Genomic DNA, 25,968 nt, shown 5'->3' on the forward strand with positions numbered 1-25,968 from the left:
GCAAGGCTGAAACCCATGAAATCGCCAGGCCCAGACAGATTCAGCGCTATTTTTATAAGATGTTCTGCTCCAAACTAGCTCCCCTGTTAACCTGCTTTTTAATATCTTCACAGAGACGGGGACGCTGACAGAATCTATGCTGCTAGCTTCCATTCCCGTAATCCCAAAACCTGTGGAGGTTTCCCAGCAATGCAGCTCCTACCGCCCGATGTCCTTGCTTAATGTGGATGCGAAACTGTTTACTAGCATCCTGGCTCACTGCCTCAACCACCTGATGCCTGGCATGGTCAACCCAGATCAGACAAGTTTTATTCCCTTGCGTCAGTGTGGGGACAACACCAAGCATGGGTGCCACCTCACTGACAAAATACAGCGCTCCCGGGAAGAAACCCTATTATTGGCTAGAGATACGGAGAAAGCATTCAATAGAGTGCATTGGCCCTATATGTTTGCAACTCTTAGGCGCTTCAGGGAGGGCGAGCTTTTTATGAAATGGGCACACAGTATATACAGCGCACACAGAGCAATTGTTCAGGTTAATATAATGAGCTCCAGCAGGTTCCGAGTGGTGTGAGGCACAAGACAGGGCTGCCCACTTTCCCCGCTCCTCTTCGCTCTATATATGGAACCCTTCACCCAGAGGCTGAGAGATGACCTCGGTGCAGTGGGCATCATATTTGGAGCTGATCCACATCTGATTAGCCTCTGGACATAATAGTCACCTCTCCTCACTCTCTGCTATCATCTCAGAGCTGGATGTGTTTGGGGCTGTGTCAGGTTTTAAGATAAACCTGCTGAAGTCGCAAACCTTAAATCTGCCCATCCAACCAGACACAGAGCGAGCTCTAAGTGCACAGTATGATTTAAAATGGGTAGAGACCAATCACCCCTACCTAGGAATAGTGCTGGCCTGGAACCTCCCTAAAACTGCGCAGGCCAACTACTCTAGACCCAGGGCCACGATCCATAAAGACTTGGACCGGTGGCTCCGCCTTCCTCTATCCTGACTAGGCGGGATAGCCGCAGTGAAAATTAACAGGCTACCCCAGACCCTTTTCAATTTCCAGACGCTTCCCCTCCCTTCCCCCAGGGGAGTTGCACCAAATTCAACGAAAAATACATTGCTTTATCTGGGGATGGACAAGGCCCAGACTACAGAAACATCTGCTGCAATGCATGAAGCAAGAGGGGGGCCTGGCAGTCCCTAATACACCTTCTGTGGAAATGCCCCAAGCGCACAAGATTCTGGGAGTTAATCCAAAATGATATCGGTAGCGCTTTTAAAACTGAGATTTCCCAATTCCCTGCCTACATACTCCTGGGACTCACTAATGCCCTCACTTATCCGCTCCGGTCCATCAGAGAGCAACAGATAGCCATCGCCCTTAATGCTGCACATAGGCTCCTTCTGCCAAACTGGGGCTCAAACAAACTCCCAGACCATAGGCAATGGCTTCATCAGCTGTGAACATTGATGGGTATGAAAAGACTCTGGGAAACATCCTTTACAATGCAACTTTTACCACGCAGTGCCTTTACGACGCACTATTACAACGTAAACCATTACAACGCATTGCGCTGGGGGCGCTCTAGGATAGGGAATAGATTTAATTTACTATCCAACACCTTCCCAACTATCCATGGGGACTGGAGTTGGAATGGTAAATTTAGACTCTTGATGGCCGCCAATGCTGACCCTGCACAATATGCGAAAATATGGTCCCTGGTTATCACTATCCTGTCCAAAAAGTTCAGGGAATTTTCTTGTCCTGTGTATTTGCGCACTCTTAAGCCCCTACCGCCTGAATAGGGAGAAGTTAAGGTATCATAATCCTACAGCCCCTGACCTTTAGCAATCTTTCCAGCAATCCTAAACACTTTGAATAGCTAGTCGAAAGGGGAGAGGGAGGAGGGCAGTGGAGGGTTTCTCGTTCAATTCTAACTGTTACTTTACACTTGTTCTATTTTAGTTTTCCCATTTTGAGATGCACAGCCTACGAACGCACTCACCAAATCAATTCCATGTTTGCTGTTGCTCTAAGCAGCTTCCGATAATTCATGCACCCTTATTGCACTTGGATGACCTTTACCCTCTGCCACCATATATTGCTGGCCCAATCTGGGCTGTAGATGACATGCTGTGTATCCTCTCCTTAGTCTGTGATCACCACTTTAATGTGTCATTCTCTGACGTTTTACATGCATTTGAATCTAGCGGCGGGCTGGAAAAGGGTTGTGGTCAACTTGCTGTGTGTGTGACCTACCCAAGTATTTGCCAATAAAAAGATTTGATCATTCTAAACTGCCATTTCTACCTGGCAAAATAAACCTTTTGCCAGTCACAAACATTCCTTTTTAATGCATATCGATCACCCCTAAAGTAGGCCCTAAACAATGTATTTATAAATGTGGACATGTACATTTAGGATTTCCATGTCCTGGTAGTGAAAACCTCTTACATTTCTTTAATTCCTGGAAGGCCTACCTCTCCCAAAGGAAAACATTGGAGTTACCAACCTGGGAAGAGGTACCCAGTTTGTGTTTGGTGTCTCTGGAATTGGAATTCAAAATCTAACTTATTGTGAAGACAGATTTTAAATTATAATTGTCTTGGTTTAGGCATTTGATGCCTGCAGCTTGTCCCATGGTCACATGTATGGGTAGAGCTGACAGTTGGGTATTGTGTATTACTCCTAGAGAACCACACACTATATTGAACTCAAGAACAGTTTACCAAAACATACACAAATAACCATAAGAATCTGGAGGGAGGTGACTAAGTTCCTGGAATTGAAAGTCAAACTAAAGGAGCGTGCACCCTTATGGAACAGCGACACCCTATGTGAGGTATGCAGATTGAAGGGATTCTGCATGTGGGCATTATTAGGTTTCGAATAGCTGGGGGATGTCTGGAAGGTACAAAGAATGGTGGACTCTCAAGACATACAAACTGACTATTAAATGACAGACACCAAACAATATCGATACATACAGCTATAACACGCCTTAAAGGCACAAGTCTTGATGGGAGAACAGATACCCAAATACATGCCATTGGAGGACAGAGTACTTTTAGATCCAATGGTGGAAAAGGTCACTTCCCTCATATATAAAAAGATCATGAATAACACCCCTGACCCACTAAGGACCCTTCGGGAGGCATGGGAGGGAGACATTGGGTTCCTGGAGGATGATGATTGGGAGGAAGCTATTCAGAGCCCAAGAGAAGTAGCGATAAGAGCGAAATTCCGCCTCATAGAGCGTTAAATCCTACGTAGCTCTTACATGGTGCTAACAAGACTATTCCGAGTGGGCAGAGGTGATTCCAACAAATGTGTGAGAGGATGTGGGGAAGAGGGTAACTTCTTTTATATGCTGTGGAGTTGCCCCTACAGAGATACTGGACCCAAGTTACATTAGTGATGTTTGCAGTAATGGGACAGTTAATCCCTCTAGATGCACAATGGAATATTTTATGTTTGACAGGGGAAACCAAATGTCCAAACTACACCAAGCTGTGCTGTCCCTAGCATCTGTAATGGCAACAAGCATTTGCAATGCAATTGGTGTCGCCTTTGGGACCTTATATGTATTTAGCTATGCTGCACATTAGCCTGGGTGCTGAAACACCTAATGTTCCTAAACATGGAGGGAAAATAAGCACCAAACTGCATGACACACCAGGTATGGGAACACATGGAGAGAAATAATGCCTTTCAGTGGGAAATGGTATAGCCCAAAGCTCTGTTTTTCATATAAAATCAGGGTCTTCATTGGTCATATCACTGAAAATACAAGATTTGAGAAAATATTATTGTCTAAGGGGGCTCAAGGGAGACAATTTCTATGGACTGGAATCTAGCGAATGCAATGCTAAAGTGATTCTGGCATTTTACTGACCTCTGCTGGTCGTTTTCTATCAAGACAGCTGAATATAGGAGGTTGAACAGTAAAAAATGTCCCTAAGCGGAAGCAGACAAGTCCTAGGGCTGATCTCCAGAGCCCACAAAGTCCATACACATATAAGTATATAGTAAAGTATATACAAGAGGTCTCGAATGCTCAACCTAAAAAGGAATATAGCAAGGAACCGGCGGTCAACTCTCCCCGAAAGGTCAAGGACTAGGAAAAATACCTGGGCTAGTGAAGTGCTGCTGAGAAAGTGGTTTATCAAAGCTGGGGATGCCATGTGCAGTGGGGGAAAGTATGGTCTGGGGGGTGGAACATAGAGGGATATTACGAAACGTAAAGTGAGATATGATGTACGAGTAGTCGGATATATAGAGGAACTACCAGATGATAGAACTGTTACTTGAGTGACCTGAAACCAATGAGAAATGCCTGAATTGAAAGTTGATAGATGAAGCCTTAAAGACTAATACAAATGGTACTTTGATTAGCATTAAACTGTGATGTTTTGCTATACATCTGTAAGTTTAATAAAAAAAATAAAAATGTATATATTTTACAAATGACATCTACATTTAGCCTCACTGCTCAATGACAAGCTACCAGAGGGTCGAGCACAGATTAATTTGGGGTTTGATTGGGATGTCACTCTGACAAAGATTGTGGCTGCTGCTTCAGTAGAGTTTCACCCCTACAACCAGAAACCCAATTGCTTACATGGGAGAAGGCAAAAGGTTTGGGGGTAGACCACCCTAAGGCTCACAGGTCTAACTGCCCCAAAATTTAACACCCAACTTCAGCCCGAAGTATTTAATTAGGTAAGAATACAGAGTAATGTTGAGCAGAAAATAAGAGATCCTAAATTCGAGTCAATATGAGAGAACTGCATCTCTTGTTCCCAGAGTGACTCCAAGGGCTAGTTGGATGGCCTCCTGCTCTGAAGCGTCAGGGACACAACAGGCTTCCAACAACCTCTGCATTTTGCGGTGCATGGCACGGAGCGAAATTCGTTTTATTAATGTAATTGTTTACTTACCTGCAATCATCCATATTCCAGTGTTTACCACTTCTCACCCTGCCCCTTCCCCACCCCGCCTGTCTGCCCCATGGAACTTCCTCCACGGGCCGCGGCTGGCCCCTTCTTGTTTGCCACAAGAGCTTCTACCGGCGTCCTTTTCCCACTTTAATAATTTAAGGAGTTCACCAGCAAAGGCAGTAACTGTATCAACAAAATACCAAACCAAGTGCCTGTTTTTGGGAGTATGTGGATAGCGTATCTTATAATCCTTTGTCTTGTTCAAAAACCATGTCCACCAGTATGCCTTACAATGAGAGGGTAGGGATGTACGTTGATTCAAGGGGTCCAGTAATTCTGCAGAGCCAAGGGGATTGGCTCTGCCCTGGCTCTTACTGGTTCTGACAGGTGCAGGACAGGCCTGCCCTTGGACGACTGTGCATGCGCAGTTTTGACCAAGAAAACGATGGAGAGGAAGAGGGCAGCCCAGGGACGCCACAGCTAAGATAAGGCATTTATATTTACTTTTAAATCGTTTTATAAAGTTTTTACTAATTGTTAATATGGCTGGTGTAAGGCGGGTGGTGTAGCGGAGCTACGCAGAGTTTTGACAGAGTTTGTTTTCAACTCTGTGGTGCTCCGCGTAGCTCCAGTCTGCACACTACTCCCAGGGCTAAACTATACTACTCGTAAATGCCCTTTGTGAATACCGAAACAAGTAAAGTTAGACGTTCGTCTCAGTTTAATTTTGTGAATCAGGCCCAACAACTTTATATTACCGGTTGTCCTCAGCTTGCTGGTTTGCCCTGCTGAAGGAGGTGTGACTTTCAGAAAAGTGTCCAAATGAAGAGGGCTTCATCACAACCAATGCAGCATCCAATTGATGTTGAGGCCTTCCTGGTGATGGACTTCTCCTTCACCCACTCAGAGATTTCTCTTCTTTATTGATGACCACACCACAAAAATGTTTCTAAGTCAGAAGATAAACATTCCACCTGTTCCTTGTATCCAACCTGTGCTACATCAGAGTCAGCCTTATTTTTTAACTGTGGTCCGATCTAGTGCTACCACATAACCAATGTTGCCACTTTGTGCTTTTTGGCGCTGTTTTTAATTCCAATTTTAAAAATTCATATCTGCAGTTTTAGTTTTGGGATCTTAGTCATTTTTAAGTCATTTTATTTTTCTATGTTTCTAAATATTCTAAATTAGTTTGGGAATTTGGGTTTGGGGTTTTGTTTATACCTTATTACTGTTTGCATTTTGCATACATTTATTACTGTTTGCATTTTGCATACATGCTTTACACATTGTCTCTAAGTTAAGCCCTACTGCTTTGTGTTAAGCTGTGGGAGGGTGAAGCACTTTTTAATTTAGTGACTTTGGTGGTTCGGCCTGACAAGTATTGTGATTATTATTTGAGGAGGTTCTCTTACTCCAATTTCTTACATGGGTGATCTTTTCTTTGCACAAACTTAACTGTAGATAGTTTGATGCGGTTATAGGCCTACTCAGGAGTCACATTATTTTTTACATAAAATTCTAAACATAGATAAATTGGAAGCTTGTGTGAATTGTATGTCACAAAATGTGTGAAAAGCAAAGGATTATGGGGCATATTATCAAGAAGGGCGATAAAATTATCACCGCTTTAGCGGCAGGAAACTGCCGCTAAAGCGGCGATAATGGGCTTGATAATATGCAGTTGAGAATTCCCATAGAAGCCCAGGTTCATACCAGAACATGGTTTCAATGGGAATTCACAAGGGCATATTATCAAACCCATTATTGCCGCTTTAGCAGCAGTTTCCTGTGGCTAAAGCGGCGATAATTTTAACGCCATTTCTTGATAATATGCCCCTATGTTTTATGATTTCATAGTTGCCAGTTTAGTACGTTACTGCCTAGGGATATTTTGCTTCATACATTTATAACTATGCATGGGAACATTACTATCTGTGCTGTTATATAACACAGCGAATCCTGCAGTAAAATGTTTTGGAAGGGCCGCTCTAACCCGAGGGGTTTCACCCCCTGAACTAATGTTCCAATTTTTTACAAATAACAATTAAACAAGCTGCAGTGGTGGAATTTTATCAAATGCAACTCATGAGATCACCACATTATGCCAATAAAACTGCACGTGGGAAGTGTAAAACTGGATGTATGTTGAAGTGCACTGTGCTAAGAACTGAGCTGTTACTTCCAGTGATTTTGTCTCAACCTTCTGTATAATTTTCCTGCAGATGGCTGCCAAAGATGAATTCATGTGATGCCTGTAATTCTCATAGGTAATACGCAATTTTCCAGAGAGAAATCTTTTCAGTTTCACCCACTGCTAGTGCAAACATTTCAATTTCTCCTAAACTGGTTTACAATAACAGGATGTCAGAACGAGAATAAATTACTATAATGATTATGACAACTAATCCAGTCCTGCAGTAAACTGCAATACCTTAATAAACCCAAGAAATGGTCATTTAGACAAGGTCACAGAAGTGGAGGAGAGTCAGAATAAAAGAAGAAAACAGATCAGGCAACGTGAGCCACTTCAGAGAGCTGCAGTGCTTTGTGTGCTTCTTAATCCCAGCACTAGAGCAACAAGTTCTGATGAAACGAACATGTTAAGGAACATTGAGGATATTTTGAGTGAGTTATATCCTTATTTGTTTCCCCCTTTAAAAAATATTTACATTTTAATAACAATAAATCAATCTGTAGTAACACAAATGAAATGATTTTATTGCACTGAGTAAGTCCTATAACCGGTTTAATTAGATGTGTGCTATTGCCTGCAGGGCTGGACTGGCCGTACTGGGCACCAGAGGTTTTCTTCCGATGGGCCGGAAGGATGGGGGCCGTTTTGTACCAGAGGGGCCGCTTTTGTTGCTGTGGGACGGTTTTGCAGCAGTGCTGCAAAATAGCCCCTTGTAACAAAAGCGCATCCGCTTTCCCGACAAAATGTGGATTACCTTAATACATTTATTAAGAGTACTTTCCATTTGAAAAGAGATTGGATCCCCAAGTTTGGTGTTTCTGTGGTTAACAATTTAAAATCACAACTTATAATGAAGTTGTTCTTTAAGTTGCAGTTTTTAAAATGCAACTTCTAGAAAGTAAAAAAAATGCAAAAAGAACCAGGTAATGGATGGAATGCTTCACTTAATCTCAGACCCTAGTAATTGCTCAGGGCCACATAGCAATCCATCATTTTTTGCCCACCTTGCAGGCATGGTGTGCAAAATAATGATGGATTGGGATGCGGCTCGAGTATTGACCTGCCATTCATCACTTTTTTGTATACTTTGATGTGTCACTCTAAGTGGGACGGGTATGCCCAGACGTGGGTCCTGTGCACACTGTGTCACTGGAACCAAGTTGTACCCGGCTGATGAGCCCATAACTAGGGCGAAACCAGTCCTGGGTTGCTTGTGCATTGGTTCAAGGAGCATCTGGATTGGCAGTCTGGGCTGGACTCTTTCCAATGGTGCAGGTTCAAGACTGATTTGCATATAGCTGGGTCCAAACTGAGTTTGCAGGGTGTGCAAAATATCGGTGGATTGTGATGCAATCTCGAGTAATTACCAGTGGCTGTCATTAATTCATGCATTCCATCCACCACTTTTTTTTATATACTTTGACTTTTAGAAAGTTGCCATTTTCTTATTTGAGCAATTGGGTGCGTTCTGACTGTCTCTGAATACACGTCTGGCATGGGTGACAGATGGGCTCTGCGCATTTCTTTTAGGCAGCCACACACAAAGGGAGCTTAGGTGTGACTTGATGGGCTATCCACATTCTGAAGGGCCATCCTGTGCAGGATGGGTGGGAGGAGATGACACTTACACTGGAATAAGCTGCATCATGGGCCTACACAAAGGGTTTCATACCCCCTTTTAGTGAGTCTGAAGCCAGGGCAGGAAGGGCAGGGACACTGTGCACTTCAAAAACATCTTTTTGAAGTCCCCCCTACCTCAAAGGCACAACTGGGTATAAGTACTGGACCTCAGAATCCACCAACTGTGCTAACCTGCTGCCTTCTTCTCTCTGACCTGGGAGTGAGAATGAATGGGCCTGCATCTCTTCAACCCAGAACCAAAATGACGCCAAGGGCTTGATGGCTTGTCTCCTGATCGAAGTCTCAGGGACATGAGAGACTTCTAACTCACTTGCTACAGCAAACTGAACTCTGCCATCGGTGAGTCTTGCCCTGCCAAATGGTGGCAGTCTAGTCCTGGGCTCTTGGAAGTGGGTAGAAAGCGCTGCTCCAGTAAAAACACATGCATCAATGTCATTGCGCGGTTTGGAACTAGCTAATCGCCTTTGGTTTTGATGCATCGCCACTACTGCATGCTTCAGTGATGCGGAGTCGCTGCCGCTGTGATGATAGTGCATCGCATCTCCATCTACGCTAATGCATCGCCACTGCTGGGAGGATCAAGGTAATTGCATCGCTGACAGTGCGCTCATCAACTCCATTCCTGACACATCTCTGACTTTCCGTGGCTCAGAGCCAATGAATTGTCTGCATCCCAAAGTATCAATGCATCGCCCACTTTGCCCCTCGCATCTCGTTCTCGATGTTGACGCAACCACGAACCAAGGTACTTTTTCAGCTGGCCAATGCTGGTCCCTGTATCCAATCAATGCTCCATTGGGGTCAACCTGAACTTTTGGATTTGCTCCATCTAGCGCCATCAGATAACCCCAGTTTTTGTGCTTTAAGCTTTCAAGCACTCCATTTCAGTTTATTATTTAAAAAAATCATATCTCCGGTTATACCGATTGGAGTTTTGTCATTTTGGACTTGTTTGTTCATTAAATTAAGCTCTATTTGTCTAACCATTTTGGATATCTTTCTGTCAGGTTTTCACTGATTTACTGTTGGAAATGTTGCACAAATACTTTACACATTGCCTCTGAAATTAAGCTTCACTGCTCTATGCCAAACTACCAGAGGTTGAGCACGGGTCCATTTAGGGTGTGTATCTGACTTAACCATGACTAGGATTGGGGTTCCTGCTAGGACGAGGTCCATATATCTCCCAACCCAAAAAAACAATTTCTGGACATCTTGGCTTACGAGTACTAATTAACTTTTTGCAATCAAAAAATATGAATCGACAAACATTGATTCACTCTGATTTTATTTTGCGCTGATATTTTGTATTGTTAAATTTGAGAAATCTATTTATAACAGAAGGAGAAGGGCTTTCGAAGTTGGTTGTCTTGTAAACACTTACTAACCTGCTTGTTTGCAGGGGTATTTTTATTCTAGACATCGCAGAGAAAAAAAACTTAGTTAGGATACCCTTGAAGGGGTTTCACTGTGGAGAACATATTTTCTTCACGGCGAAGAAAGTTTTGAGGTGCAATTGCAGTACTGAGATGTACTTGCATATGCATAAAAGTATATCTGTTGCTAGCTCGGAATGCACAAACTACTTTTAGGAAACTACAGCTGTAGGTATTTTTAGAAGTACTAATGCAATGGTCTCTGAAATTCCATAAAGTTCAGATGTATCTCACGAGAGAAAATAAACCACTATTCGCTTTTAAGAAACTGCCACTTCCAAAGTTTGCTATAGTGCATTTGACTTAAAATCCCTTATTATTTGGCTTCGACTGTAGAGTTCTGACTGAAATCTATTTATAAACTATCTATCATTAAGGATAATGCCTCACACTTCTTTTGACGTTTCTTCTCTCCTCTGGTGAAGTGACTGTCATGAAGATTCAGCTATTTCTGCTCGAATGGTTAGGCTTCATCACAGTGAGCACAGTCATTTGCTCAGACATAGATGCATGGTTAAATAATTTAAAAATAATGTCACGTAAATAGGATACAATGTATGCTTATCAAGCAATTTATGCTTATCTCCATGAAGGTTAGACAAAAATTCTTGATTCTCTTCCAGATTGCTCTTGATAGCGATAGTTTATCCAGTATTGTCATTTTGAGCGCTGTCTGTCTTGAGGAGATCCTGGGAGCAACATCTACTGACCTGCTGTGTATTCTCAGCTCACTGAAATAATCACTCCTACCTTTCCTTTTGATACAGCATATAATATTGTTATTGTTATTATTATTATTATTATTATTATTATCATTATTATTATTATTATTATTATTATTATTATTATTATTATTATTATTATTATTATTATTATTAATAGTAGTAGTGGTGGGGTTAGTAGAATAGTATTAATACCAGTAGTGTCAGCAGATGCAGTAGAAACATTACCGTTTAATATTGTCAATATTCTAATGCTAGTATATTTAAAGGCCAACTTACTTTTACGTGCAATGTAATTCTGGGGTATATTCACAAAGGCATTTAAGCGAATACAAAGACGTACTCCTGCACTACTCTTTTACATTCTCTTACATGCCACTATGAATCATCCCAGGAACGTTCAAATCCCTATTAGTGAAAGTGCAGAGAGGGCACAGCCCTTTCTGTTCCTACTAATTGTTTGTGAATATGCGCTGAAAAGGGCCATTTTAGATGGTTTAGTGGTAATTCAAAAAGGTATGTAAGAGTGTGTCAAAGAGTACTACAGACATACGATTTTACATACTCCAAGAGCTTTGTGAATAGGCCCTCCGTCTCTTGACCTATGCAGAGTAACGCTCTATAACTACTAGAGACGTAGTCTGAATATATTATTCTGTAGTAAACACCAGAAAACAGTCCACGTTAATAGAAATAGGGGGCCTCATTTATGAAAAGTGACACATCGCTGCGTGAAAACAGCGATGCGTCACTTTTCACTGCGCACTCCTTGCGACACCAATGATCCGTCATATTTAATGTATGACGCATCATGTCGTAAGAACTTACAGATACGTCAGTATTTCTGACGCATCTGTAAGCGCAAAAGTGACGCATTGCTGGAGTGTGGCACAAAAGTGACGCAACTCCAGCAATGCGTCCTTTCACATGGGGAAAGCCCCATGTGAAAGGGCTTGCGTCAGTCTTACGCCTGCTGTGAGGCAGGCACAAGATTTTGACGCAACAGCATCCTAAAAGTGACGCCGTGAAATCTCATAGATTTCACTGCGTCACTATTACGAGGCTTTTTGCGGGGGAACGCCCCCTCTGCATACATTATACCTGACGCAGGTATAATGTGGCGCAGGGGTTTAAAAAGTCATTACAAAGGGGGGTAGAACCCATGCAGTCGCGGGGACCTGGGCGTTATGTGGTAAATGTATAGAGAGGGTCCCCGTGAGGAGACATTTTTTTATAAACAGACAATAACAAATTAGAAATTTGAAAAGACTAAGGTGGTGGTTTGAAAAAGGAAAGACTGTTGTCATTTATTCAACAACACATCATTATGATTGGTAAAACATTGTTGCAATCATTACAAGAGAAAAGAAATTCGGAAATTGAAATGGCCCCAATATGGGAAGAGGGAAGGGGGTGTGCTCAAAGGCTGTGAGAAAGGTTAAGGATAGTACACAGACTTGAACATGATGTACATAAATACAAAAATCAACAAGGAATTAGAAATTATTCCAAAAACCAAAACGGCCTACATCAGTTAAGGCAAGTATTGAACATGTACCTCAAATATGGACATTCTACGGTCACATGTGTAGTTCAGTGTGATACAGGAGATGTGCCGGACGTCCCAAAGTAAAGAGGCGTTGACGTTTCGACCCCTATTTGTAGGCAAAATTCAGTCCTTTGCCGGGGTCTTCATCAGGACCGTTACAGTGGGGGAAGGGACGGAAAGGGGCCGTCCTGTCTGAAAAATTAAAAGCCAATATCAGAAAATGGGGTATGAAGTTTAAAACCATGACAGTCACTGTCCTGTACACCATAAGGGTGGCTTATTGAAAACGAACTAATGCCATGGAGTCCGGGTCATAAGGACCTCTGGACAGGTGGGACCAGGAGCTGAGTAGGCGATAAATCATACTCACGCTCAATAGTATCTTAATTGTACTAGATTCTCGAGGGAAACATTAGCCAACAAAAGAATGATGTCCACTTAGAGTGGGGGAGACGGTACAGTTGATGTACTGATACGGAACTGTGAATGTCTATAAACCCACTAATGAACTCAGTTCTAGAAACAATGTGTCACGGTCTCAAGGTGACTCACCAGAACACGAACATGGTGAACAGATAAAGTAAATTGTAGGTGATTACCTTAAGTAAAGTTAAACACACTCCATCAAAATAAACATCAGCAGAACCAATTGGCAGCGTGCTGGTATGGTAAAAACAGCTGGGCAAATCTAGGTAAAACCAAATGCTTCAGGTTATTAAGTATTAAGACACTGGTGTTACAACGTTCCAAGTCTCAGGGGGTCCTGGTACAGTGCTATAACACTCCCAAGTGTGGAATTACCTACGTTTAAATTAAACACCTTCCATTCGGAGGAACATCAGCGAGAGTTATTACTTCCAACAATGGTGGGCGCCGTGCTGGTTTGCTGGCACAATGGCTTTTAAATCTAAATCAAACCAAATATTACAGTAAATTAAATTAGGACACAACATGGTAGTGTGGCAGACATAAGCCACTTTTGCGTAGGTCCATACCTTTATAGGGTCCAAGCAATGCTTTATGAACCGGAAAGGCAGGGTGCATGCGGCGGTCGCCAAGGGAAACCGGTCGACTGGGTGCCATCACAATTATTTCCTAAAGAGATGAAGGAACGTGTTACCTCTTCGGATAACCGTCAAAACCGGGGCATAAGATTGCAACACTTACTTGGTGTACAAGGCGCAAGGCAACAGAACTTCTTGCTGCTGGCGATACTCCGAGCTCCGTCAGCCGCTACGCTATGGCATTGCGTAGTTGATAGAAATAGAAGAAAAGTTGTTTGGTATGGTCAACGGTTGGGAGCGGAATTCAGTAATTGTAGGACATCGTCTCACCAGTGTATTACAAATATGGGTGACACTAAGCTGACAATAGCAAAAAATAACTTTATCCTAAATTACGCTTGATGCAATCTTCTCGAGCAACACCCATTTAGCGCGGAGTTTGGGGGCGGAGCCTATGTCAATGTCTGGCTGAGAGAGCGTGTAGGATCGAAATTAGTCACCTCTCGTCTTAGCAAGTAAAATTACAGAAACAAATAACAAAAATTGCTAACAAAAGCTCATCCAGAATATTCAGGAATGCTTAATCCATATATGCGCTTGAGACATAGTACTCGCGCACTACCCATGCAAGGGAGTGAAGGCGAGCTAGCACATGATTATTTGCCATTGAAAATATCACACAATTAGGTGTAGCTAGAAAAAAGTTGAAGAAACACAATAATTTACACTCAAGTTCTAGGCCACCCAGGGGATGAGACTACTCGTGCACCTGTCACACAGGGTGGTGTAGACGAGTAACCCAGGGATGTTCCAAAGATAGATTAGTGTGGATAATCAGGCGGGTGTGTTGTACCTCTCAATTGTCAGTATGGCTTGTGTGCAACTTAAGGGAATCTATCATCTCAGTGCAGCCAATTGAGCAAAACTGCCATCCTGTTCGTTCAAGCCATTTTTAATGGAGTCCAGGAGAGACATCCATTTGCACTCTCGTAAGTTAAGCACAGCTGCTAAATTTCCACCTCTTCTACCTAAGGAGACCTTCTCAATTACCAGCCACCTTAGGTCTTGTAGTGTGTGTCCAGCGGTCTGCCAGTGGTCTACCAGAGGGGCACCTAGAACCTTGCAACGTAGTCTGCTGCTGTGTGCAGAGATACGAGATTTGATTTTTTGCTGGGTTTGCCCTACGTATACTTTATTACACGGGCATGTAATTATGTAAATCACACTGTCGGTGTTACAATTGGTGTGGTGTTTTAGTCTGAAGGTCTGCTGTCCATGGGTGAAGGTCTTTGTCTGGATGGTTGTCTCGCAAGCAGTGCAGGTCCCACATCTAAAGTGACCTATCACAGGTGGTAAGTGCCATAGACTCGTAAGTGTTGGAGAGCTCTCGGGTTCCAAGTATGAGTGGACCACCATATCTCGAATATTTTTAGATCTCTTGAAAGAGTGGAGAGGAAGCTGTGGTTGATCAATCTCGTTAGCTATTAGAGGCCAGTTCTTATTGATCACTTGTTTAACCTCGTTACTCCTTGTAGTAAAAGTAGTGACACAAATCATCCGGTTCATCTCAGGGTCTGTACGAGCTTCAGGGTTCAGCAGATTAATTCTCGGGTTATACCAGGCTCGCTTTCTAGCACGTCTCACCATGCGAGCTGGGTAACCCCGTGAAACGAGGCGCTCTTTAAGGATCTCTGACTCCTTAATATAGTTGGTCCGAGAAGAACAGTTTCTTCTGATTCTCAGAAACTGTCCTACAGGAAGATTGTCTCTGAGGCCTCTCGGATGGTGGCTGCCATATTGTAGCAGAGAGTTCCTCTCTGTCGGTTTTCTGTAGAGGGTAGTTAAAAGATGCCCGTTTTCCACATAAATGGAGATGTCAAGGAAGGGTATAGATGTGTTGCTTGATTGCAACGTAAATTGGATGTTAGTGTTCCGTTGATTCAGCCAAGCGTGATAATCATTTAGTTGATCACTGTTACCTTGCCAAATACACAGGACATCATCGATGTATCTGACCCAAAGGGTCAGCATGGATGAAAAAGGATTATTTGGTGAGAAAACATGTTCCTGTTCAAAGTGGTCCATATAAATAATGGCCAGATTGGGGGCAAATGTTGCGCCCATGGCTACGCCCTTGGATTGTACGTAGAACTTTTCTTGAAAAATGAAGAAATTTTTCTTCATGGCTATGTTCAGTAGATCGATGATGAACTCCGTTGGGACTTGAGACGGTGCAGGTCTTTGATTCAATGCCACCTCCATGACATCTAGAGCCTCCTGTTGGGGGATGCTGGTATAGAGTGATATAATATCACAAGTTACCAATAGTGTAGTAGTGGGGTCGAAGGGTCTTTCATCAATCATTTGGATAACTTGGGTCGTATCACGTAGATAGGCTCTAGTGTTCAGGGCAAGTGGCTTCAGAAAAAAGTCTATGTATTTACATAACGGCTCTAGTATAGAGCCACACCCGGACACTATGGGGCGCCCTGGAGGGCTGTCAAGGTTTTTGTGGACCTTTGGCAAGGTGTAGATGGTTGCCAACCTCGGAGATATCTGATTCAGGAATTTAAACTCTTGGTCGCTCAGAAAGCCTGATTCCAAACCCTTTTGTGTAATTGATAGAATCATCCGGGCTAGGTCTCTGGATGGATCACTGGGTATCTCTTGGTAGCTGACTCCGTCGTACAATTGTCTATGGATTTCTTCTTTGTACTTGGACAGATCCTGTACAACGATTGCCCCGCCTTTGTCGGCGGGTTTGATGATGACTTGTTTGTTGGTAGACAAATCCGTAAGTGCTTGTTTTTCTTTTTTACTGAGGTTGAATCTAACAAACTTTTTGGTGTTTAATGTCTGCTCAGCTGCTTTCGTGACTATATCCTCAAACGCAAGGATTCTCGGACTCATAGCATAGGTTGGTGGAAAGAAGGTAGATGGTTCCCTTAAGCCAGTGATGGATCCTTGTTGTCTGATTGTTTGATTCCGAAAGAAATACCTTAAGCGAATCTTCCTGAAGAATCTGTAAAGTTCAGTTTTTAATTGGAATTTATTGGCCGCAGCTGTGGGCACGTAAGAAAGACCTTTGCTTAGTACCTTGATTTCTTCATCTTTGAGTTGGTAGGACGAGATGTTAATCACTGGGTTGTCCTTAACCGCAATAATGGATGGTACTACGGGTACTTTCGTTGCTGTTCCCATCACCACCGGTAGGTATTCCTCCGAGTCGAGATTTCGCCATGTGGCTCCGCACGGAATGTCACCTGTTTGGGTGATTTGCCTCTGTTGCCGTCCCATCCTTGGTTCTGTTGTTGGCCTCTCCTCTGACCTCGGTTCCAATTGGTACCCCGCCCTCGGGGGGGACGCCATTGTCCCCGGCCCTGCTCTAAAAAATGGGGTTGGAATTGAGGGGGGTACTGTTGGTAGTTGGTATCCCCGGGTGGATAGTTGTACGAAGTGCTGGGTCCTGCCTCACTATCGCTGCCGGAACTGTACGAAGAATCCGAAAAAGTAGAAAAGTTCCGTCTTCCTCTAAAGCCCCCGCGGCCGCGGTTGGAGAAGCGACCTTGTGTGTCCTGCTTGTAGTAGTCTGGCTGCAGGTAAGGGTACACAGATTTCTTGTCGAACGTTCTCAGGTCTCTCGCCAATTTCTCCAATTTTTTGGTCTGGGCAGTTATGTCAAATTCCTTGATCGATGCTTCCAAATTCTCCAGAGCTTCCTTACTTTTAGTCAGGGTACTATCTCCTAGGATCTCTGCTTTGAGATCTGCAATTTCTTTGCTGAGTGATACTACTTGTTCAGCAGCTGTCTCTACTCCCAGCACCATCCAGTGCCGGGAGCAGTTGTTGGCCACGTAACCGAACCCTTCTTTAAATTTAGGGACGTCCACAAAAATTGCAGGCTCGATTTTGATTTGTAATCCTACTGGTATGATGTTCTCCTGTAGGTACTTAGTAAACAGGTGTCCGTGTAATCTGGTGCGGATGAGCTTCTTCTCTAATCTCTCTAACCGAGATATTTTGTCATTCAGAGTGACATCAATTATTGGTGCAGTGGTAGATAAAAAGGTGGTAGATAGATCTTTAGTGAGTTGGCTAATGTATGCCTCTGTGTAGGATAGGATCTCGGGATCCGCCATGGCAAAGTAGAGTTAATCTACAGAGACCTCGCAGGTAAGCACCTGCTCAGAAGACATTACAAAGGGGGGTAGAACCAATGCAGTCGCGGGGACCTGGGCGTTATGTGGTAAATGTATAGAGAGGGTCCCCGTGAGGAGAAAATCTTTTATAAACAGACAATAACAAATTAGAAATTTGAAAAGACTAAGGTGGTGGTTTGAAAAAGGAAAGACTGTTGTCATTTATTCAACAACACATCATTATGATTGGTAAAACATTGTTGCAATCATTACAAGAGAAAAGAAATTCCGAAATTGAAATGGCCCCAATATGGGAAGAGGGAAGGGGGTGTGCTCAAAGGCTGTGAGAAAGGTTAAGGATAGTACACAGACTTGAACATGATGTACATAAATACAAAAATCAACAAGGAATTAGAAATTATTCCAAAAACCAAAACGGCCTACATCAGTTAAGGCAAGTATTGAACATGTAGTTCAAATATGGACATTCTACGGTCACATGTGTAGTTCAATGTGATACAGGAGATGTGCGGACGTCCCAAAGTAAAGAGGCGTCGACGTTTCGACCCCTATTTGTAGGCTAAATTCAGTCCTTTGCCGGGGTCTTCATCAGGACCGTTACAGTGGGGGAAGGGACGGAAAGGGGCCGTCCTGTCTGAAAAATTAAAAGCCAATATCAGAAAATGGGGTATGAAGTTTAAAACCATCACAGTCACTGTCCTGTACACCATAAGGGTGGCTTATTGAAAACGAACTAATGCCATGGAGTTCACTTTTTAAATATGGCGCAACAAGGCGCATTTTGTACGCCGCTGGTGCGTCACAAAAAGTGACGCACCGGCGGCGCAAAACTGACGCAAGGCCTCATAAATAAGGGCCAGGGTTTGTTTACAATATTTTGCAGAACAGGGTAAATTATGCTCATATTCCTGCGTGTTTTTACTTTCCCCTGAGTTTCATTAGTTCGAGGGATTCCTGTCACAGACAATATCAGAGCACATTTTGCCGTAGTTTAAGACCTGTGATATAAGAACAGATTCACATAATTGTGTCTAATTCACATTCTACAGCCTGGAACCTTCATTCTCCCGCCCCGCGTTCGCCGTCCACCTCACGCTGATTGGTCCTACTCCGGCAAAATCTGATTTCTTATACTGTATAAAAACATGAAACCAGCACTTTTCTTCAACTATCAAACTGCTGTGGCCTGCAACAGAAACAACTATAACACGTTTAAAAAATACATTTAAAAATACTAATAATGAGAACGAAGATGATAATGGTTACTTGCGTTTTATTTGACCAAGAAGACGTTTTCACAGCACCCAATGGATTCATTTCGCTTCCTTACATTTGGTAGACATTTGTTTTCAGATTTAAAAAATGAAATGAGCGCAAAAAAAATCGGATGATAAAAACGAATGACCACGCGATGACCATCTATTTGGTTCTCATGATAGCTTGATCTGTGAAATTGAGAAAAATGGTTATAGTAGCACAGGAAACCCGGTTGCTAAAGAGGTCAGTTGATATGTTTGACCTCATTTGTATCTGGAGCTGAAAGGTGAAAGGTTACCCGTTTTCTTATAAAAGTGACTGACACCATCATGATTTCAGTCATTGTCATACATATTACTTTTTTTTAGACGGGGTGTACATAAAATGTATTTTTCATCATTTAAGTTTAAATGTATGTGGCCATGTTGTGTCATATTACTTGAAATTTGCAGAAATTGTTTGATGGACTGAAACAACCCCATAGAATCTCTGTACAGCTTCTTCTGTTGTGTGTGTGATTGTCAATTAACTGTAATGTCTTTAGTCCACTCAAGCTTCAATGAACTGCCAACTAATTGTTCAATTGAACAGACTCATGTGTATCCAGTCTGTGGAGGTGAGGCCTGGGGAGGACTTGGCAATCCCACCCTTCCTTATCATTATACAGTCCTTAAACACTGGGGCCCACTTTGCACTGTAGCTTAGGTGCATTCTGTCTTGGAGAGTGGGAAGGTGGCTGCTGAGCCATGAGGGGAAGATAGTGATGAGCAGCAAGTAACAATCTCCTTGATTTGATGATTACCTATGCCGACATGTGTAGAGGGAACCAGTCGGAGCGAATTCGGATTTGATCCTCTGATTTCTGTATTCTTTGTTTGACAAAATGCTCATAAAACAAAAGTAAAACGAAAGCTTATGGATTTTTTAACATAATCGTAAATTTATGTTGAGTTTTCTGTTTTTGTATAGCCCAGCAATGCTATTTGTGTGGCATGAATTTCAAGCCTAAGACTGCCTGTTTGGCTGGGAAGATGCTCAAGTGGATGCTGTCTATTGTGGGAAGTGTTTGGTGAGGACACTACCTGAAGGTCACAGCTGCACTCCAAGCATCCTCTGCTAGATGTTACTGTATCTAGGCGTATTGATGTGACAGATTTGAGTAATAATTGTTACAGGTTTCATTTATTTCTTACATACCACTGGGAGGCCCTAGAGAACCCACCTTGTATATAGGAGAGCTCCTCTATATGTTGACTTTCCTAATCAGTTTGGCTGTGTAAAGTGAAGTGCTGGTGTGCAGCCACGGTCCATGCAGGTAAGAGCGGTGAGGCGGTGGGGCCGGGTGGGGGAGGGAATTTCGACGGACAATGATGAAGGGAAATGAATTATTATTTAATTTTCCCTCAACATCGTCTGTCGCATTGCAGCCCACCCGGCCCCACCGCCCCACTACTCTTATCCAGGCATGGCCCATGACGGGCATGCCACCGGGTGGTGACGTGGGGCGGGGGAGGGGCAGGGTGGGGGGTTGTAAAATGCGGGAAACAGGCAATTTCAGGTAAGTACTGAAAAAAAATGAGTTTTATTGTGTGCGCTGCATCACATTTGACAATGCAGCCCACCCCACATCACGGCCCGGTGGCACGCCCGTCACGGGCCGTGCCTGCTCTTACCTGCATGGGCCATGGCTGCTTACATGACCAAAAACCCGTGTTCCGTGGATGAATACATGACGGAGTTCTGTAGCTATGTTCTAAACCCATTGCATTGTATGTAGTAAATGTTATGGTGTGTATAATGAATTCCAGTAAGCATAGTTCAAACAAGACAGTACAAGTCTTGTAATGACTTATAATTCACATAAAAATGCTGAGACAAAAAAACTCCTCTTAGGAGCCTGATGACGGCAGGTTATCAGTAAACCACCATCAGCCTGGTTACGAGTGAGTCAGTGAAATCCAAACATTGAATAAGCCCCTGTTTACACTTGGGTCGGAATTATGAGTTAAAAGGTATTTAACATATCCATTAATTATCAGATGCGTTCAATACCTCAAGCTTAATTAAATTTCGGCAGGTCACACCTGCCAAAATTTTACGGGAAATGTGTATGTCATTTACTATACCATGTGAACTTTGGTTGCATTAAACAAAATCGCTTGTTATTTCCCACAAACTCGTAATAGGTGGCATTTATTGTATCCAACAAATATCATACACAATCATATCATTAATTATCAGGTGTGCGAAATAGTACCTACACTCGTAATCGGGCCCATGTTGGCTAGAACAACTGGAATTGGGAGGCCCCAAGTGCAGAATGACTGTCAGATTCCTCATGGAAGTGTTTGTAATAAAAGAGAAGCTACACACTTTGGAGAATGGTGCTGGTTGAATCATGGACAACATGGTACATTACAGAACTCTACTATATTAGTCATTTGATAGTAGATCATCGATCATAAAGGGTAAAAAAAAGGGGCGCAAGTGACTGCATTTGGGAGTGTTGTCTTTTCTGGAGGATCTGAATGTTGCCAGCATATTTGAAGTTATAATACAGCCTTAGGTAAGAAGGTAGGTTGGTCTAAAGGATAAACACAAGAGAGTTGATGGGGGAGAAGAGAGGGATTAGGCAATATGGAATGCAAGAATAGAAAAGTGAAGGAGAAAAAGAGAAGTTTTGAACATTCTACTAGAGAACCAAGTAGATCTATTCCAAACACACACATATATATATATATATATATATATATATATATATATATATATATATATATATATATATATATATATATATATATATATATATATATATATATCCGCAACTCCATTCACCTGGTCGTTCGAACACTGCAGCGGGTGCCTCCGTCAGGTGGGTGAAACCTTCTTGCCTCGCTAGCACAGTAACACACGGAGCACTTCGGGACAATTCAACATGTGGCTTTATTTCGGCAAATGCATTTCGGTATTTTTAACCTTCTTCAGTGCCTGGCCTCTCGTTAGTCCTCTGCTCAGCCCCCAAATTTGACAAGCTTCTAATCACCTCATTGGCGGGGCTTCAATTAGTTCAAATATATATATATACTGGCCAGGTTATGCCACACTGCAGATATAGATACATGTCGATGTCATTGTTTGTAACTGACCTTGGCATTGATACACGAATGTCAATAATATACGTAGATGTACATGTTCTAGTGTATTCATCTAGGATATAATAAAATAAGGAATCTGCACAAATAATCATTCACACAACATCTTGAGATCTTAAAATATAGCTTGGTAATGTTTGCCCAGAATTCAGGCCCCTGTGAGGGGTGTGGGCAGGAGGGAGAGGTATATGGGCCAGTGATTAGCCCTCCTATATTCAGACTCTTAACAAGTGGTGGGTGGATGCCCTGGGTTGCAGTTGGTGCTTTCTTTACAGCACAAACAGCAGTTGTGGAAGACTGAAGGAAAAGCCTGCTATGAGTAAAGAGAACACGGTTGGAGCATCAGGTTGATACTGTAGGCGATCCAACTCAACAGTTTACCTAATGTCTGGGGAATCTTGAATTTGAAAAGTGATAAGCGGAGTAAGGTAAGGCAAAAGGCAAAGGAAGGGAAGTTCAGGTGAGGAGGCAGAGAGTGGGCCTCTAGATTGGCAGGTGTAATGGCAAATATTGCCAGCCAACAATCGATAATTTCTTTATTGCCCTTTGGAACCAGTGCCAGATAGCAGCGTGAGGTAAGGGATATGGGCGGGGCATTGAAGACCACAAGCTAGTGGATTGGAAGGTATTGAGTGAAAGAAAGGTTTTTCAGTGGAACAAGGCCATAGGGAGTGTAGGTGATAGTTCAGACAGTCGGTAGGAGAGGTGTCAATGTCAAGGATGGGAGGAGGGCTAATTTATGGAAGAAAAACCAAGGGATGTGACAAAGAAAGTCTAGGAGTGATAGTGAGGGGTTCTAATGAAGACTTTTGCCAGTCAGTGCTTAATTTGAGCTGGTTGTTTAGGTGCTTGGCACCGGCACCTCTTTGAAAAAACTGGCACTCATGACAGTTTGCCACATGTTGGTACTGTCTCCCCAATTTAGAGATGAGGGAAATAATAGTTGTATATCATTTCAATTTACATACAAATTTACTAATACCTGCCACCCAAGCCATTCTTATTACTTTGGGGTCCAGGAATAGTCAAAAGTGGCACATTTGTAGGAGTGTGATAGCTAGTAGTTGTGATGGTACAATCATTGCCAGCACTGGCAGGGGTCATGTTTGGTGCAAGCTGTAGTGGGCTCCTGATGAGAGCCCTGGCACATGTTTTTTTTTTTTTTTTTAGAAATTAAGCAAGGGTGGCAGTGCTTGGCAGAATTTGTGAAGTAGATGAATGAAGATTGAAAAGGGCAGTGAAAGGAAGCAGAGGATATAGAGGAACAAAGGGAATGGGAAAATACAATGGAAGGCAACAGAGAAATAAGCAAGGGCAAGAGGAGTGAGAGCAGTGGGAGTGTGTTGGCAAGCAGGACCAGTGGCAGCATAAAGGTTGGTTGGAGTGGTCGCCTGCTGCACTGGAGCTATTCCTGAGACAAATGCAATCCAACGGAGAAGGAAAAAGACAGTAAAAAGAAAGAGGAGCAGTGCACAGAACCCAGGAAAGCCCAAGGAGAAAGGCAGGAGTGAGATGAGGAGCAAATAATGGGATGGAAAACCTTTTAAAGATAGGGGTACGTGGAGGAGTTGCCAAGTTTTCTGGAGGCAGAAAACATAGAGAATGAGGCTATTTGAGCCATTTGGGTAGGTACACCAAGAAATGGGATCCAAAAGGTTAAGGAAATAGAGGGAAGATTTAGTACCATGGAGGTTAAATGAATTGAATAAAAGAGTGTTAATGATCTAGGGCCCGATTCACAGAAGTAATCTGAGATGAAAGTCTAACTTTACGGCTTTTGATATTTACAAAGGGCCTTTACGAGTAGTAAAGTATACCAAAAGTCTAACTTAGACCCAAAGTCTAACTTTCCTACTACTAAAGTTAGGCTTTTGATATCTAAGTTTAGACCAAAAGTCTAACTTATACGAAAAGCAGTTGAGTACAGCTTTGTTCTACTGGCAAATTATGCAGGGGACCACCATCTGGACATACCTATCCCACTTAGAGCGTCACACTGAAGTATACAAAATGTGATGTATGGAATGCTTGACTTAATCTCAGCAACTGGTAATTACTTGGGGCCAGATACCAGTTCACTGCACACCATGCCACCTCAGTTTCGACCCAGCAACATGCAAATCAGTCTTGTCCCTTCTCCAATGGGAACAGCTAGCCCAAGCTGCCAGGCCATGTTCTCCCTAAACCGGAACAAAAGCAAGGCCCACAAGCAGCCCAAGGGACATATTTACTTTAAAATGCCGGTGAGCTGCAAGCTATCTCGCTGCACTGAGCGGCGTCATTTAGGAAAGTGGAGGGAAGCTTTGTGTGTACAGCAATACGATGCATCCATGTGCTTTCCTCTGTTTTGATGCACAATTGGCTACCTAGCGCCAACACAGACACCATGGGACAAGGGTGCCTGCATTGCAGGAAGGATTGTTTTTGTGCAAGAAGGGACACCTAATTTATGGCATATTCCTTCTTTTACTTGTGCTTCAGAATGCTGCACACATAGAAAGAGCAAAGAAAAAGTAGAAATAAAGGTACTTGATCTTGTTTCACCACTTTAACGCCTCCCATGGGGAGGCATTGGAATCTGGCGCATTCTCAGGTTTACAAAACCTTAAATCTGGGAATGCGTCAGAATCCATGGAACACCACTTTCATGCAAAGTAATGAGTGAAAAGGGGCCATATTTACAAGGCCATGAAAAGAAATGCAGTGTGGCTCTGTGGCCTGGTAAATATGGCTCAGCATTGTGCACCGCTGAAGCATAAGAAAACAGTGACAGTCCTTTGGAGCAGGGGTCTTGTAAATATGCAGCTGGGATGTGGTCACAAGTAATTTCCAGTGGCTAAGATTAATTCAAGCATTCCAGACATCACTTTTTTGTATACTTGACATGATGCAGGAACAGGCAACTGTGTGAGAGGTGTGGTAGATTTCACCTAGCAAGAAGCCACCTCAATGTCTCCGAAAAGGTGTGTTTGGTCATTTAGTTTGTAGATCAGTTGCTCATGGGCCTCTGCCATCACCATACAATTCATTCCGTCCTCAAGGGTAGTGGCTGTAGGTTTTGGACTAGGTCTGTAGAATACACATCTTTACTGGGGCAAAGGCAGTAGAGAACCAGTGCTTCTCATGTCTAGAGGTGGTTTGAGTATCCTGCAGCATTGTGTGGATATCGCAGATATCCGTGAGAACTCACCATACCTTGGCCCGATAGGGCTGAAGCACAGGGCAGGTCCATATAATTTATCGAATAACACCGTGTGGATGGATGCATCTCCAGCAATTAGGGTTAGTTGACAATTGTGCCTGGAAAAGTCTTTCTGGAGTCTAGTGCCGATCATGTAGGATTTTAAAGTAAATACGTTTCATCCACGCCCCTCGAAGCTCTCATGTTCATCCAAGAGAGCAGGAGTAGACATTCCAGCCCCTACAATTCAAGTATGTATGCAAAGATATGGGTGTGTGAAGCCATTTACCTGTCTTTGCAGTTGCAAATATCCCTAAAAGTGGGATCGAGGTAGCCGGTATGTTTCTGAGAGTTCCACAAAGAACTTCATAGATCCATCCACCAACATCTTACTCAGAGAGGCCCCTAAGATGCCAGTCCTGCCATAAGAAGGAATTTGAGTCAATGGTCACAGCAATGTAGCGGTTCTGAAAAACGACAGGGGGAATCCTTGAGAGTGAAAACAAGTATTCACGAGTAATTACGAACGGTACCCTGATGGTATGAGAGTAGAATATTTCTCGAAAGGGCAGTGATTACACAGCCGTTCTAGGCTTTGGTCACAGAAATAGCTGGAAGTCGGCAGAGAAACTGTTCGACAAAGGATTACCCCCGCACTGCAAGTTCAAAAGACTAAGAATACACTATGCAAACGTGGCTTCAAAGCAGATGTGAGCAGGATTTT

This window comes from Lissotriton vulgaris, chromosome 8 (assembly GCF_964263255.1).
Source record: "Lissotriton vulgaris chromosome 8, aLisVul1.2, whole genome shotgun sequence".
Classification (NCBI taxonomy): domain Eukaryota; kingdom Metazoa; phylum Chordata; class Amphibia; order Caudata; family Salamandridae; genus Lissotriton; species Lissotriton vulgaris.